At 44.7% G+C, this 14,898-nt stretch overlaps 1 protein-coding gene across 1 annotated transcript in view; it reads right to left on the reverse strand.

The window, feature by feature from the left end:
- Positions 1–11,964, reverse strand: part of TBX1 (T-box transcription factor 1) — a 135,322-nt gene extending 123,358 nt beyond the window's left edge. The window contains exon 1 of the mRNA XM_055797109.1: positions 11,694–11,964. The gene's annotated coding sequence lies outside the window, so the exon portion shown is untranslated. The remainder of the gene's footprint in view (positions 1–11,693) is intronic.
- Positions 11,965–14,898: the final 2,934 nt, after the last annotated feature.

The following is a 14,898-nucleotide window of genomic DNA, read 5'->3' on the forward strand; positions in this document are numbered from 1 at the left end:
CTCTCCCCCTAGACAGTGTAACAGCAGCTAGGCTTACCCTTCAGCTACCACTGCTGAGGGTCCAGAACCCTCTATCTCCATCCTGTGCCTGCTGCCCCTCCCCACAGGGAGGTGTTGTGCTGCCCCATAGGAGCAGATACCTGTAACCAAAACCAGTGGTCCCACCACCCCTTCACTCCTGGAAACCTCGCCATTCTGCAGTGCAGTATATTACATTAGAACTCTGCATAGCTTGTTACATCCTCCCCATCAGAGCTACTCTTGCTTGCAGCTCCACCAGGCAGAGGCCCTGGTTAACACGTTAAGCTTTCTTGCTGTCCGTGGCATTACTGTTTTGCACTTCTGGAGTCCTTGAGCTGACAGCGGTGGTGTTGGGGAGAGACAGCACTGGCAAACAGAACAGCCCCATAAACACAGACCAGCTTCCTGGGACTCAGAGGGAGCCCAGGGAAACTGCAAATCCCAGTGGTGTACGAGGCACAGCCTGTCCATCCTCCCTCTTTAGGTGGCATAGAGCACTCCCATACTGAATTTTCTTCCCAAAGGAGGGAGGGAGCTGGTGTCAGATGAGGATTTCAGGGTCTGGCTCATCAAATTCCAGCAAAATGACCACACTCGTAACCCAAAACGGCCGCTGTGTTTATAGTAAACATAAACGATAACCGGGTGGCCTTTGAAGCCACCATGTCCATTCCTGGTAATTATGGACAAGTGGATACAGCAGTGATGATCCAGAGCATTTGTTTAACATTCAGACATAATTATGGCCATTATCATATTTCTACCCCTTCAGCAAAAAGGAGGGATGGGGTCAATTGTCCGATACCACAAGCAGAAACAGCAAAGGAGGGGTTTCTTCCCTGAGAAACTCACACTGGATAAAATTCCTGAGTACCACCTGGTACAGTGGATGCCTTCGGTCTGACGGAGGCAGGTGATGATGGAAGGCCCCTTGGGCACACCAGCCAAATGGATTCAACACCAGGGCCTCCCACAGAGCTGTCCCAGCCCCTGTCCCTTGGGTCCAGGAGACAGGGTAGTTCAAACACCAAATACATGTCTCGGAATGTCACTTCTTGAGTGAGGGGAGAGGGCAATGGAGGCATTACTAATTGTAAGGAGGTATTGCTTGTGTGTGTCAGGAAGCCATACCCCCCACAGTGCCACCCCCATCCCAACTCACACTGACTAGTTTCTGAAGGATGCTCTCCTTTCTTCTCCTAAACATGCCAGCTTTATGACAGAGGAAAATACCTACTTTGCAAAGGGTAATTCCAAACACCAGACCTGACTACACAAAGCCTTTATGGTGGGAATATGAAATGACCCATAGTGACAATTATCAAATAAAATCCCACCAAGAATGTCAGTGAAGAAGGATGGAGGGATGGGGGATGAATTTTACCTTTTCAAAGTTGGCAGCCTAATGCTAGGATCCACATAGCATGTCTATTCCCTAAACAAAACTATAGGATTATACAGCATCTAAAAATTATCCAGAAGCTGGCAGCAGCTGCAAATACACTCCGTCAAAATCACATAATAGCTACATGATTGTCTTACTCTACATGCTGGTATGAAAACATTGTCTACTCCGCACTTCAGTGAAAAGCGCCATCCACAGACACCTGGGCAGATTGGAAAGAAAAGTGGTGTGAGACCTCAAAGTGTGTTACCTGGCTCGGAGGACTTGGAGCTACATCCCTGTGCAGCTGAGCCGCACAGCTGCCTTGCACAGACACAGCTTGTTGCTGAGCAGTCTCAGCATGGCTGTGAGACCATGCAGCACAATGTGGAGTTACAAGGTGGACCATCATCCATTTCCTCACTTGCAGCAATTCCTGGCACAGACTCACACCCTGATCAGCACTCCTTGCCCATCTGCAGGGACAAAACTACAAAACTCTGGTAGGTCAGAGGGGCTGGAGGGATGGGGTAGCTGCTCTCTTGGGAACTGGTCCCTGAGGTCAGGGCTGGGGCACAGTGCCAGAGCAGCACCAGGAATGATTACAGCTCTCTATTCAGAGGATAAACAGAGGGCTGAAATCTCTGGGGTTGTTAATCTGTCACCTTTCCCAGCACTGAATTAATTTTTTTAATGTGTTTTTAAAAGAAAAATAAATAAAAAGAGAAAACAGAAGAGATGATAAATGGGTCCCCTTCTATTCCCTTCATCATTGGGCAATACCACCCAGGTATCTGGCAGGGGCAAAATATAAAAAGGTTTCCCTGCCTGGCCAGCCCTGAGCTCCATTTGGATTGACAGAAGACCTAAAAATCTGTGTATCCCAGATTTTCTCTCCCCTTCCTGCAGCTACAGGGGTTGCAATGAAGTGGCCCTGCTGGGCTTTGATGAAATTCTAGATTGCGTGAACAGTGCCGCTCAAGTAGAAAGCTGATTTAACACCATGCTAAGCTGTTCCAAAAAGATTCTGAGTTTCCATTGAGCTACACTGATTTTCCTACTAAGAGGCTGGAAGAAAGCGTCACATAACCTGAATCTATCCTGTGCAAAGTTTGCAGCTGTTAAAACAGCAAACTATTTCCCAGAGGGTGCCTGCATTTGATGTAGAACAGAGTGCGAGGCTGCCTGCTGCACTGGGCAGTGCATGGGCCTGGGACCCACAAGACCCAGAGGCTGGCCCAACTCTGACCTGCTGCATGACCTTGACCACATTACTTCACCTCTTTGTACCTTTACTCCCTTTGCATGACTTTATATGGCCTCCCTGTTTACCCTGTCAGCTCCTTGTGCTGGGGATTCAGCTAGAGCCCAGTACAGATGATACAGGCAGGGGCTGATACCTCTCGTCATAATATTAACATTTGCTAGCCAGTTTTTGCACAACTCCTCACAATGAAGCGAGGGATTGTCTTTCCACAGCAGACAGTGAAACCAGGTAAGAGCAAGTACAGACACTGCCATGACCCATGAACACAGGCTGCATGACACACAAATCCTGCCAATTGCTGTCATCTTATCTCTAAGAATCACTGCTTCTACCTTAGGGAAGGCCTTCTCCTGCAGCCCAGTGCCTCTATAGCCAGGTGCTGTTGGCCTCTTAGATGAGAGGTGCTTTAGGAAATGTATTGCCACAGGGAAAACTTCCAGAGTTTCTTTCATTCTATTTCTCTCTCTTGAAATAGTAAGTAAAGCAAGAAACTGGCAGGATGTGCCAGTAGGGGAATATGCTCCAGAGACTGTTGAAGTGCACAGAGTCCTGGTGACAACAGTGGTCTTTGGAGCACAATACATCTCAGCTAGATTGTCTACTTGCTTCCTAACACAGCTGCCTTTAACCAGGCTGGATCAAAAACTACTTCAACCCCTGTAAAGAGTACCTCCATATACGCACCATCTCTCCAAGTAACAGAGCCGAATGTTTACTTGAGGCTTGAGCCAATTACTGCTGAAGACGCACCAACAAGAGCTGGTTCAGCAGGAGACATGCAAATGCATCCTGTAGCATAGGGTTCCTGTGACGGCATAAAGGCTGCTGCCTGTGTGGTGCTCCTCTGAACACGGCTGTAATCATCTCTAGTCCAATATTTACCTTTCTGAAGAGAGCAGTGACCAGCCATCCAACAGCACCTGGCTGCTGTACAAAGCCCCGGTGGAGCTGCTTCCTCTCTGCTTTGTTGTGAAAGAGGAGGGGGGCAGCTAATCATTTTTTTCACTAGCTGTATCTCACAAGTAATCAAACAATTGTTGAAAGTTAGGAAGGGAGGTGTTTGGGCAGGAGGGGGGGAAAAGGACCATGTGTTAACCTAAATGATAAGCTTTGCCCAGCCACAGCTCAGCCTGCCTTGCAGACGGGGTGATGGGCATGTAGGGTTTGTCCTTAGTAGTTCACCTGCTGCTGGCTTTCAGCACTTTTTATTCAGTTATTTTGTTTATCTTAGAGGCCTATTGTCATCACCTCCGTGCTGCCAGGACAGGCTTCAGGTGCAGAGCGGTCCACGGGAGCTCAAGGTACAGCCACTGCAGCGGTCAACAGCCACACTGGGGAGGGGGGCTCTGCTCCCCGCTGTTTATGAAAATTGCTTCCTTTGCTGATAGTGATAAAACCAGGCAAACAAACACTGCGCAGGCTATTGAGCTTGTCTTTCTCCTCGGGCCTTGAATTGTGTGGAGTGTTCAAAGCAGTATAAATAGACCTAATTTCCAGTAATGAAGCTGGAGCAGACACCAGCAGGTCTGAGTACCACTTGATGACAGGTCCTGTTGTGGGATTATTGGATGAATGGAGGTGCTAAGCACAGCCATTGTTTTCAAGTAAATTTAAAAAAGACTGCTTCCCATCTTTTCAGATCCCATTTTCAGAAATAAAAATCCTGCCTAACTGAGCCAAATACATTTTCATGGAAGTTTCACTGTCCCAATTATGTACACAACACAGAGGCTTAATGCACAGGGGAAGGAAGGCATCCTGCCTAACTCTGTTTTGTAAATGTTCTCCAGAATGGGGGTGGGTGGGTGTGTAATTGAGCAGAACCTGTGGATGTGCCAGAAGACTTTAACCATAATAAAAGGCATCATCTTTTAGTGAATACATCATCTGCTTCCCTGGTATTTACTCCCAGTGTACTGGCAGAGAACAGCCACAGACCCCTCATTTATTCTGCTACACAAAATACAGATTTCATATATAAGACAAATAGTACATTTTTCTGATCATTTTAGAAGGCTTTCTCTGTACTTCCTCCAGTCTGAATCTACCTCTTCTGGGTGTAGGTCAACCAATACTTAACACAGTATTAAAGATGGGATTTCCCAGGTCTCCTAGATGACATTGACACTTCCCTGCCTCTGCTGGGAATTGCTTCCAGATGCACCCAGGAGTAATAGTGCCCATCTCATGGTGACAATGCACTGGTGGTTTTCACACCATTAATGACATAGACTGCTCCCGGCTTTGTGACCACTGCAGCAGCTCAGCTCAAGAGACCATTGCATGGACAGGGTAGGTCATACCAGGAGAGCTCATCTCATCATCATCAGGGGCAGCCGCACCACCAAGTACAGGCTGCCAGTGCTCCAGCCCTAACCAATCCAATATCCTTAACAGCACCTCCATCACCACTCACGCTCTTCTCCCCTCTGCCTTAGGCACCTTCCCCTTTCTGCTTTTGGATACACCACAAGAGTGACTGGCTCTCTGGCCTCCTGTTCAGATGCACAATCCTGCAGCCAGCCTAGACCACAGCTGCTCAGCCATGCCACTCAGGGATAGCAGTGTGCAGCTGCCGAGCCTCACGGCCAGCCTCAGAGAGCCCTGCCATGGATTTTAGTGGGATTTACTGCACTGAAATGCAGAAAATGTCATTGCCTTTAGGATTAGTACCTTCATTTGCACATACAGTAGTGCATGCTGTCTGTGTCTGCTTCCTTGCACATGGTGCTCAGTCCTTCAGTTACCTCCACCAGGACTTCTGCCTGCAGGACACCCACAATTTTAATTCCTTCTATCAGCAGTCACTGCAGCTAGGCAGTTTCCAAATGCTACTGGAGCACAGACCATCAGCAATTTTATCACGGTCAACCTAACAGGTTAATTTGTGATTATGAATGATACCAGGTCTTCCAATACAGACTAGTACAGGATTTTTACAGTGTCTTTGAACTAAAAAGTAATTATTTAATTAGAAATGTTTTAAGTTTCCATTATAAATGGTAAATAACAAGGCTGAAGCAAGGTAGGCTGAGGAAAGGCTGCCTAAGCACGAGCCACACAGCCCCCAGTCTCCTCTGGTCACCAGAGCCTCCTCTGTGGTCACCAGAGCCTCCTCAGGGAGCACAGCTGCACTGCAGGGTAGCATCCCACAAGAATAACAGATAAACACGCACATTTCACAAGCCACCGGGCACTATATTTCTTCTGATGAGAACCACCCATTATTCTTCCATCCTCCTCTTTGTGTCACATTAGGGAGAGGTTTCACAAAGCCAGTCTGGGGACAGGTTTATTTACTCCCAGCTGCGCTGCACGGCACCCAGGTTCATTGGTATTGGTTACAAATGACCTCAGGTCTTCCATTATGGGCTAATGTCTGCAGCCCTCTGACCTCCGGAAGTGCTTAAGGAAGAGCTGCAGTAAATCAGAGCAGCACTTAGTTATGGAGGAGGAAAGTCCCTCCTTATCAATCTGCCAGCGGGAGGGGAAGGACTCCAGCTGGGCTGCTGAAGGGTTATGTGCTCTCAGCTGCTCAGAACACTCTGCAGGCAGAAGCGGCCTTTGCATCTGCACTTTGCCGCCAAGGGCTGTTCGAGTGATGCTGGAGGGCAGCAAACCTGGCTTCGTTTCTCTCTCAGCCTAGGGTGGCAGGGGAAATCCCGCTCATGTACCAGGGTGTGCACAGGTTGACTTCTGTATCAACCAGCGCAAATGTGGGCTACATCAAATACGGCCCCACCGGTACCAGCACATGTTCCTCTGCTTTTGGGTTAAATGACACTGGTGCCAGCCCCACTGCACGAGCCTGAAGAGAGCTGCAGAAGCTGCTGGAATTGCATGGATGACAAGGTCTGAGGGCTTCTTCAGGCTGCTGTTACAGGCAGTTTTTCAGGATACCATCTGAGGACCAGTCTTTGTGGTGGTGAGAATGGCCAATGTGATTACTATCCTAGCTAGAATGACCCTTTGAGAATCAAGGAGCGGAAAACTGACAATGTGCATATCTCATAAGCCAGGCTGGGTCAGCCACTAGCTCACTCTGGAGATGTCTATGCAGGCCACTGCTTGGCCCAGACAAACTCTTTTACTGATTTCATCTGAAGGATGTCTGGTCTCACACACTGACTCTACGGCAAAGTGAAGGCTGTATTTCAGGAGCCTGCACTAAGGTCTATAATCAATCCTTACCACTTGGCTCCTTACCAGAGGATATGAACAGTCTGTGCGGTCTGAGCAAATTAGTAATTGGGGAGTCAACCTGAGGATGCTATTAAACACCCTGTGTGCCACACCATTACAGGAGGAAGCAGTAATGTAACCACAAAACATCACACTTGCAAATCATCTTAACTACAAGCAGTTCTCCCTGTGAGGGTGGAAACAAGAAAATTTGCCACATCCTCCATGCGGACAAGTGGAGCCCCAGGAGAGGGCACAGAGGGGGGAAAGCGTGTTACTGAGAGAAGCTCCTGTCCCTGCAGGTCCTGAGGGGATCTCAAAACTAGTAACAAGCAGCTCATGGGGAGGCCCAAAGAACATTGGGATGGGACCAGGTACTTCCCTGCTCTGGGCAGGCAAAGAAGGGGAGATGATAAAGATCTGCCAATGAGAACTTGACATGCACAACTCACCCCTTACAATCAGGGCAAGAGGACCCTGAAGAACAAAAAATCCCAAAGGTGCCAATATCCTTTCCTTCCCCATTTATCTCCTATACAGTTCTAGTCTTCATCTCTTTCTCAGAAAGCCTGGCTCAGTCAGATCACAGGAGCTCCCTATCCGAAAGATAATTCAGAAATTATCTTTACCTCATACAGAAATAATAATAATTTTAAAAAAATAATTCTGCTGTCCTAGAAGCAAATGAAAAAGCAGCTGATCCAGCCTGCTCAGCTCTGGAGAAGCCTTGAATATCTGACACTCCGTCCACATCGTCCATCCCAGGAGCAAGAACAGCACCCAACATAAAAAGCAATGGAAAAAAAGGGAACATAAGGATTTTTAATGTAATCAAATGTGTCATGTGCCTAAAAAGTATTCTGCTTTATCATATACATGCATACATAGATCACTTTTTATGTGTTTTTTTACTTCTGCCTGTCTCCAGAACAAACACTGCAATTTTACTCTCCCATAACTGTTTCTTGGCTCCTTCTACACATTCCAGTACAGCAGCATCACAGATTCACTACAGAAAGGACTTACTCGACCAGCTGATCTAGTTCACTGCCAAACTAGCATTATTCTCTGTTGTATGAGGGCTAACTCTTTGGGGAAAGATAGGGTGTAACATCCAGCAAAGGAGAGGCTCTGTCCTTCAGGATGTAGGAAATACTACCAGAAAAAATACTTTTTTCCAGCAGAGCTTAAGTCCAAGCCATACAAGAACAAGGGCCAAGGGTGCAGAATCACCTCCTGATGACAACTCACTAGGTCACCCGGAGAGGTTTTTTGTGGCTTATGTGCTTTGGGGTTTTTGTATTCTATTGCGAAAGGAAGTTTACAGTGGGGAGGTTTTTGTTCAGCTACAGTTACAGACAGGCCCAGACCAAAACCTCGTAATTACAGAATCCCAGATCTTGGAAATGTCTGCAGATGTATTCACACTTCACAGTTCAGACCCAACTTTCCACTGCGTAAGGATCAGTAATTGTTTTTTTTAACATGCAAGTATTAAGCTCAACCAACCACACAGACTGAAGAAAGAGCAGCATGTTTCTATACATGCAATGCAGACAAGATTTTTTTCAAAGAACAACATCCATTGTGAGCCTGGATTCCCAAGTCAGCCTGAACACAGCAAACATGACACCCCATTTCTCCACATCTCTGTTTAACTGCTTGTTTGCTGTCCACTTGGTGTTTCAGAAGTACTAAGCCACAAGATCCAGTCCTGCCAATTCTGTCACTTCTCACGTGACAACTGTCCCTCTTCCACATGGTGATAACAACTTTGAAATTCACTTGGCATTTCAGTTTCCTTCCTGCTTCTCTCAACAGCTACACAAATGATGTCAACACATACAGAACAATAGCATGTCGTGAGCTGATAAAAGCACATAGTGCACAGGAGCATGTGTCCTCAGGGTGATTCCCAAAAAGCCACTTACATCCATTAAAAAGCGTACATAATCAATAATTCTTACAGAAATAAGGGAGTCAGAATTTATTGCTCTCTTCTTTTGCGTTGTAGGTCCCCGATATTGATGGGGTCAATGGTTAGAAATGATGCAGACAGGTCTTGTAAAACGGAAAGCTAAGCTAGGTAGACCTGAGCTTTCTAAAAGAGAAAACTGAGCTGTCCCACAGCTGCATCTCAGTCGTCACAGTCACCAGGGGTTTTACCTTCTGCTGCGCCTCAAAGAAGGTGCAGGACCACAACCCCGCTCCACACCAAACACACATATACATTATGTGACATGTATACTCCAAGCCAGAGTTTCATACGTGCATACAGTACCAAATCTGTGCGTAATGATAGCTCATCTCAGTCCTGTAAGACTTTCCCTACAAATCTATCATAGGATAAATCACAGCAAAATACCATGTTCTTATTTTTCAGTTTCTTTATCTTCCTCACTACCAAAGTGGATTCAAAACTTTCTCTAACAAAAAAACCTGAACAGCAAAATAAAGCACAAATAAAAACCAAGCGCTGTTTTTTGTAGTGGAGACATTTAATGACAGTTTCATATTATGGCAGCCCAGAATCCTGGGACTGCCCATGAAGACACCATCTGAAATAAAATAAAATTTGTGACAAGTCTGTACTCCAAGAAAAGTATCACCAAGGCAATAAACTCATGGCACACTGTCTTTGGCAGTGGAGAATCTTTGCTTTTCACTGCTTCATCCTGTTCCTGGACTGCTATTATATGGAGCCTTGTTTTAAAATGAGGGTCACTCAATGACCAGGTTTGTAGCACAAGGAGCCTGGGAGAAGAGTGCAGGGGAAATACACACACTGCCTAATGCCAGGCCACCACACCAGCGCCCATGCAAGGGAACCCAGCCAACACCACCCTGGGGAAACCACATCAGACACAGTGTGCAGAAAAACCATGCTAAGGATCTTTTCAGGCCTCCTCCATAAGCACTGATTAAACCCTCTCCCCTTTCTTTTTTATCTTTTTTTTTTAAACAAGCAGTTTTCTTTCATGAGCATACCCATCCATCAGCTGTTTAACAGCAAAATGTGGACAGTTAATGGGGGCACTTCAAACACCAGGGGCATGTCAGCTTGTGTTAGAAGTTTAAGTCTCTGAAATAGGTATAAATGCAATTCAAGTGTGCAAAGTAGCTTTTCTATAAATATGAATAGGTTGAATTTGAGAGCTTTGAAAACTTGACAGTGCCAGTGAAATCCTGCTACTATGAAGACAACCAGGCTTTGCTCCCTCCCGTATTAAATCATTTTAAAACCTGTTTGCTGACTGTTTTTACAGTTACTGTAAAGTGAGAAAACTTCCAAATTCACACTTCCCCTAGTATTTTTTGCCACAGAGAATCTTAGTGCAATTAGTCTGGTTTATAATGGAAAACAGATGAAAGTAGAAATTAAATCAAAACCTTGCCACATATCTAAGGTGTTTTCATGCCATGCATCCCAAGAAGTTTTCCCAAAACCAACAACATTAAATTAAAAGCTCAAATATTTCTACCAGACCCAACAAATGCAGATTAAGCTTAAATTTAAACGGGAAGTGAAAAGATTTTTCCTTCTTTTCACCTGCCAAGCCTTCAAAGTTCAGGGCTCTGTGTTTCTCTTTCATCACTTAGCAGCAGAAACACCTAGGGTTGAGTGGAGAGATTTCCTCCTCACACTGGCATTATTCATTATTTCTGAAGTGTCGACAAATGTCTTCAACACTATACAACACATACAAACAGAGAGTCCCTGCCCCAACGAATTTACAGTCTGAGGCTGTTATCTTTGTTCTGCTTTGGTATATCACCACAAATTTCAACAGGGCACCAGATGAGACCAATCCAGCTTCCACTAGCAGTTTCCCCCTGCTTTTAATAGGGCTTGGACCAGTCCCAGTCAGACTAAATTATAGAATTAGCCATTGGAGGAGAAAGCTGAGTTCTTGGCATGCCTGCAAACAGCAAAAAACCTGATTCTCAACAGGTTTTTTTTTAAAATTAAGTGTATATTTGAATGTTTTCACACATAATACATTTGGAGAACTTAAAGAGCTCCCTTTCACTTTATCTTTCAACCACAGCAGTGCTACAGATCAACCAGCAGTAGGCAATTTCTGAACCAAGGCAGACGGGCAGCTACAGTAACAGCTCCAGCTGGTGGAAGTTGGTGAAAGTTTTGTTTTGCTTTCTGGAATTTTGTGCTAAGCTTTCTGCCAGGACATTTCACAGACTGGAAGCGTGTATTTTCTCTGACACTTTGAGAGCCTCCTATTGTTTCTGCAAATAGCTTAAGAAATTTATTCCAAATTCAAATTGCCACAATTTCTGCATATCCAAAATTCTGCACTGAGTTGCTGCCCATGCCTTTTGCCAGCTGTATCTTGTGGAAGAGACTGCACACTCTCACAGTCCTGTGCACTAACACACACAAAAGGCACATACACCTACCAACACCCAAAAGGTCATACGAGGATAGTACCACCCAGATATTACCCTTCTGGTTTGTGCTCTAGCTGGGGCATGGGTCTTTATCTAAGCCAAACGTGATTTTAAACCTGGTAATAATTAATTATTGTAGTTCAAGCAGTGTTTGGATCCACAAGGGAAACACGTTCCAACTAAACGCAGGATGGACATTACTGCATCTAAAACCACAACATGTCCTAATTACTACTGATTCATACCATGCCAAAGCCCAGCATCACCACATACAAATGCCACAGGTTACAACAGACTGACCTCACCAGTCCATAAACCAGACTAAGTTCAGGCAAAGACTATGTGAAAGAACTGAAAAAACTCCACAACTCACAGAGCATCTTTGAAGTCACATGCCATCAGTGTCCCCACGCAAAGCCCTCTCCAGCCTACCTGCTGCCGTCTTCAGGTAGAGGGGGATCCAAAAGGGCTTTCTTGCTTACAGCATTTTGCTGGTCTGCTCTCTGTTCCAGACGGGACATGGCCATTAACATCCAGGCAAGATGCTAGGCGTTCCACTCCTCCTGTCCTCTAGCTCACAAGTGCTTCTTGCAGTTATCCCTGGTTTCAAGTAGTATTTTCCCAATTTTCTCAGAGATGTCCTTCTCCCTCCAAGACGAGAAGTCTTAAGTGCCTTCCATCTTCTTCCTCAACCACTTGGCTCAGTCACCCAGCCACTCTGGAAAGCAAAAATCAAGATCATGAGACTTTTGTGCAAAAGAACAGCCATCTAGTTCACCATAAAATGTGAAAGTACACTGCAAAGGATAGCTATGGCAATTTCTATGTTCAACCCAAGCAAATTGCTCTCTTATTCTTTTTAAAGGTGAATTTATTCTGTTTTATTGGTATTTTCAAAAGTTCCAAAACAAACTTAGGCATAAATAGCTTTCATTAGAAAGTATCTAGTCTACTTACCTGGAAACACTGCTTGGGTATTTAATAGTGTAACTACTTGTCTCCGGTGTATCAAAATTAATTTCCTGAACAGAATTTTTTTAGTACTTACTGAAGTTTTAGCTTGTACTTAACTTCCTTGTTTTGAAAAGCTGAACCTCAGTTGCTTTCTCTCCTGTAGCATCACCCCACTGCTGCCACACTCCATTCAGAGCTGACAGGAGCAGACACAATGCTCAGCTGTGTTCAATGTATAATTCAAGATAATTTCTTTCCACACTGAAACTATCTGTTTACTGTGGGACCACTCTAGGATACAAGCCTAGCATTGGATTGGTTATTTGGATAAGAAAGGGGGGGGGAGGGGGTTTTGCCACATCTTTCCAGTGGGAATGGAGTGTTCCAAGATGTATTAGACTTAGGTTATTGTGAAAAAGGGATCCACTGTGAAGGTCATAAACAAGCTTAGTTTCTGAATGGTTATAAAATGTCAGATACTCAGGTTCAGAGCACAAGTCCAAGTTCTACATAAAAGTGCCTTCAGCTTGAAGGAAATAAGGACTCCTGGGGAGCCAAAGACTAGCTGATTTCCTTTATAAACCCTGAAAATTCTTTGGGGAAAAGAGACTTACATGGTCTATGCTTTCACCATCTAGAAATAACCTCCTCTCACTCTCTGACTCCCCTTTTGCTGTCTGCTTCTACCTCCCACTCACCCATTTCCCATAAAGGTTTTCTGCAGCACAACTGATTTGAAAACTCGGATTATTCTGTTAAAATTGCTGACTTTGGACTTGGGACCCCAAGCCAGATTGGGACAATCCCCTCAGGTCCTTTCTCCAGCTAATTTATAGCAATTTTTGTTGAAACAAGGAGTTACGGTCTGTAAAAGGCTTGCTGTCGGCCTCTCATAAAACCCCAGCACCCTGTCAGAGAAGGGATGGAGCCTGGGAAGAAAGTTTCAACAGTGATCAGCTGGTTTCCAGATGGGTGGCCTTCTACACACTGTCCAATCCCATGGGTCCAATAAACCAGCCCTGATTTTGCACTTTAAAAAAACAAAGATACAAACCCTCCCCTACTCTCAGTTAGGGTTTTATAAACACGCTCCCAGTCTCTGTGTCAAATTTATTAAGAAGAAATTCATTCTGCTGTCTCTGCCCCTCTTTCTCTTTGCATGCATGTGGCAGCCCCTTTTGCTCCGCTTTCTCACTTTTACATGAGATGGAGAAACTTGCATCATGATTTACATCCTTCTGAGTTGTTTCCCATCAGAAATAAAGGAGGAGGCAAGCAAGTCTGAAAGTTGAGGGATTGGCCTCCAAGGTATAAAACCACCCACATGAGGCAATGTTTGTTCTCAGTCTGGCATAAATTCTCCTCTTGTTCTGTCCTCTCCAACAAACCAAAAGTGCACATGATCAAAGATGTAAAAGGTTGGTCAGCAATGCTGGTAGTTGCAATAGGCGTACGTACTCCTGACTAGGTGAGAATGCTGCCTCTGAAACAGCACTGCCACGGAACCTACTGCTACTGCTCAGAGCACCTGACTCCGCCTCGTGCAGAAAGCAAATTACGTGCACCTACAGACATTGACTTCAGTTCCCTTCCAAGTAAGGAAATCTCTATCAGCCTCTAGACAACTATTTATTCAGCTAATATGTCTGTCTATATTAAATGTGACATGCATAATTTTCCCTGTATTTAGCCCAAACTCCCCTTTTATTTTCAGCTCATTACTCTTACTGACATCACTGACTTCAGCAGTGCAAGGATTTCAGACCTGGCATTATCCTGAAGGGAACCAGAGATGGCTGTTGTGGTTCTTGTGCCTGGCAGATGTCTCAGAGCCAATATTCAGGCTTTGGACTTTTCTTATAAAGCTACAACTTTGAAGCCAGTTTTGTTCTTCTCTAAACTCTACCTATAAACATTATTACTTCTACATAGGAACCATTAGGACTGTTCTCTCAACTGTCCTATCAAGGTGATAACCCTGTTTATAACATGCTCAGAGATTTTAAAAAGCACAAAAAGAGAAAGGATAATTGTAGAGGGAGACTGTCTTCACAAAGAGTGGGTAAATGTCATATTTAATCAAGAAGTAGAACTGAATTTCTGGGCATCATAAATGTCTGCTCACTAAAACACATAGTTATGGGTGATCCTGGAATTTGAGTACTTAGACTTGGTCTTTTACTGAGGAAATTAGTGGAAACTATGCTAAGGAACAGACTTAATTGCATGGGTAAATATGTTATAATGGTACCACTGATAGCTTAGAGCTTTCTGAAAGATTCAGTGTGTATGGGTAAGCATGATCTAGTTTATATCGTTCAAATGTTGGGTTTTTTTAAAGAGAAACCTTCAAGAAGGACCCTTAGCAAAAATTCCTGATGTCATCATGGTGTGAAAAGGAACCACCTCTTGTAAGATTAGTAACTGGTTAAAAGAAAGGACACTCATTTTTTACAGCAAAAAGGGTTGTTAAAACACTATTCCGAAGGTCTGTCCTGCCATCTCTCCTGTACAACTCATCCATAACAATGCAGGAAAGGGGTGATTAGGAAAATGACATTTGCAATTGATTCCCAAATCATTCACGATTGTCAAATCTGAAACTGAGGGGGATAAGGTGTAGTGAGATCTCAAACAACTAACTGACAGGGTATGAAGCGCCAGATTGAATTACATTTCAATA

Source organism: Falco peregrinus, chromosome 2 (genome assembly GCF_023634155.1).
Source record: "Falco peregrinus isolate bFalPer1 chromosome 2, bFalPer1.pri, whole genome shotgun sequence".
Classification (NCBI taxonomy): Eukaryota; Metazoa; Chordata; class Aves; order Falconiformes; family Falconidae; genus Falco; species Falco peregrinus.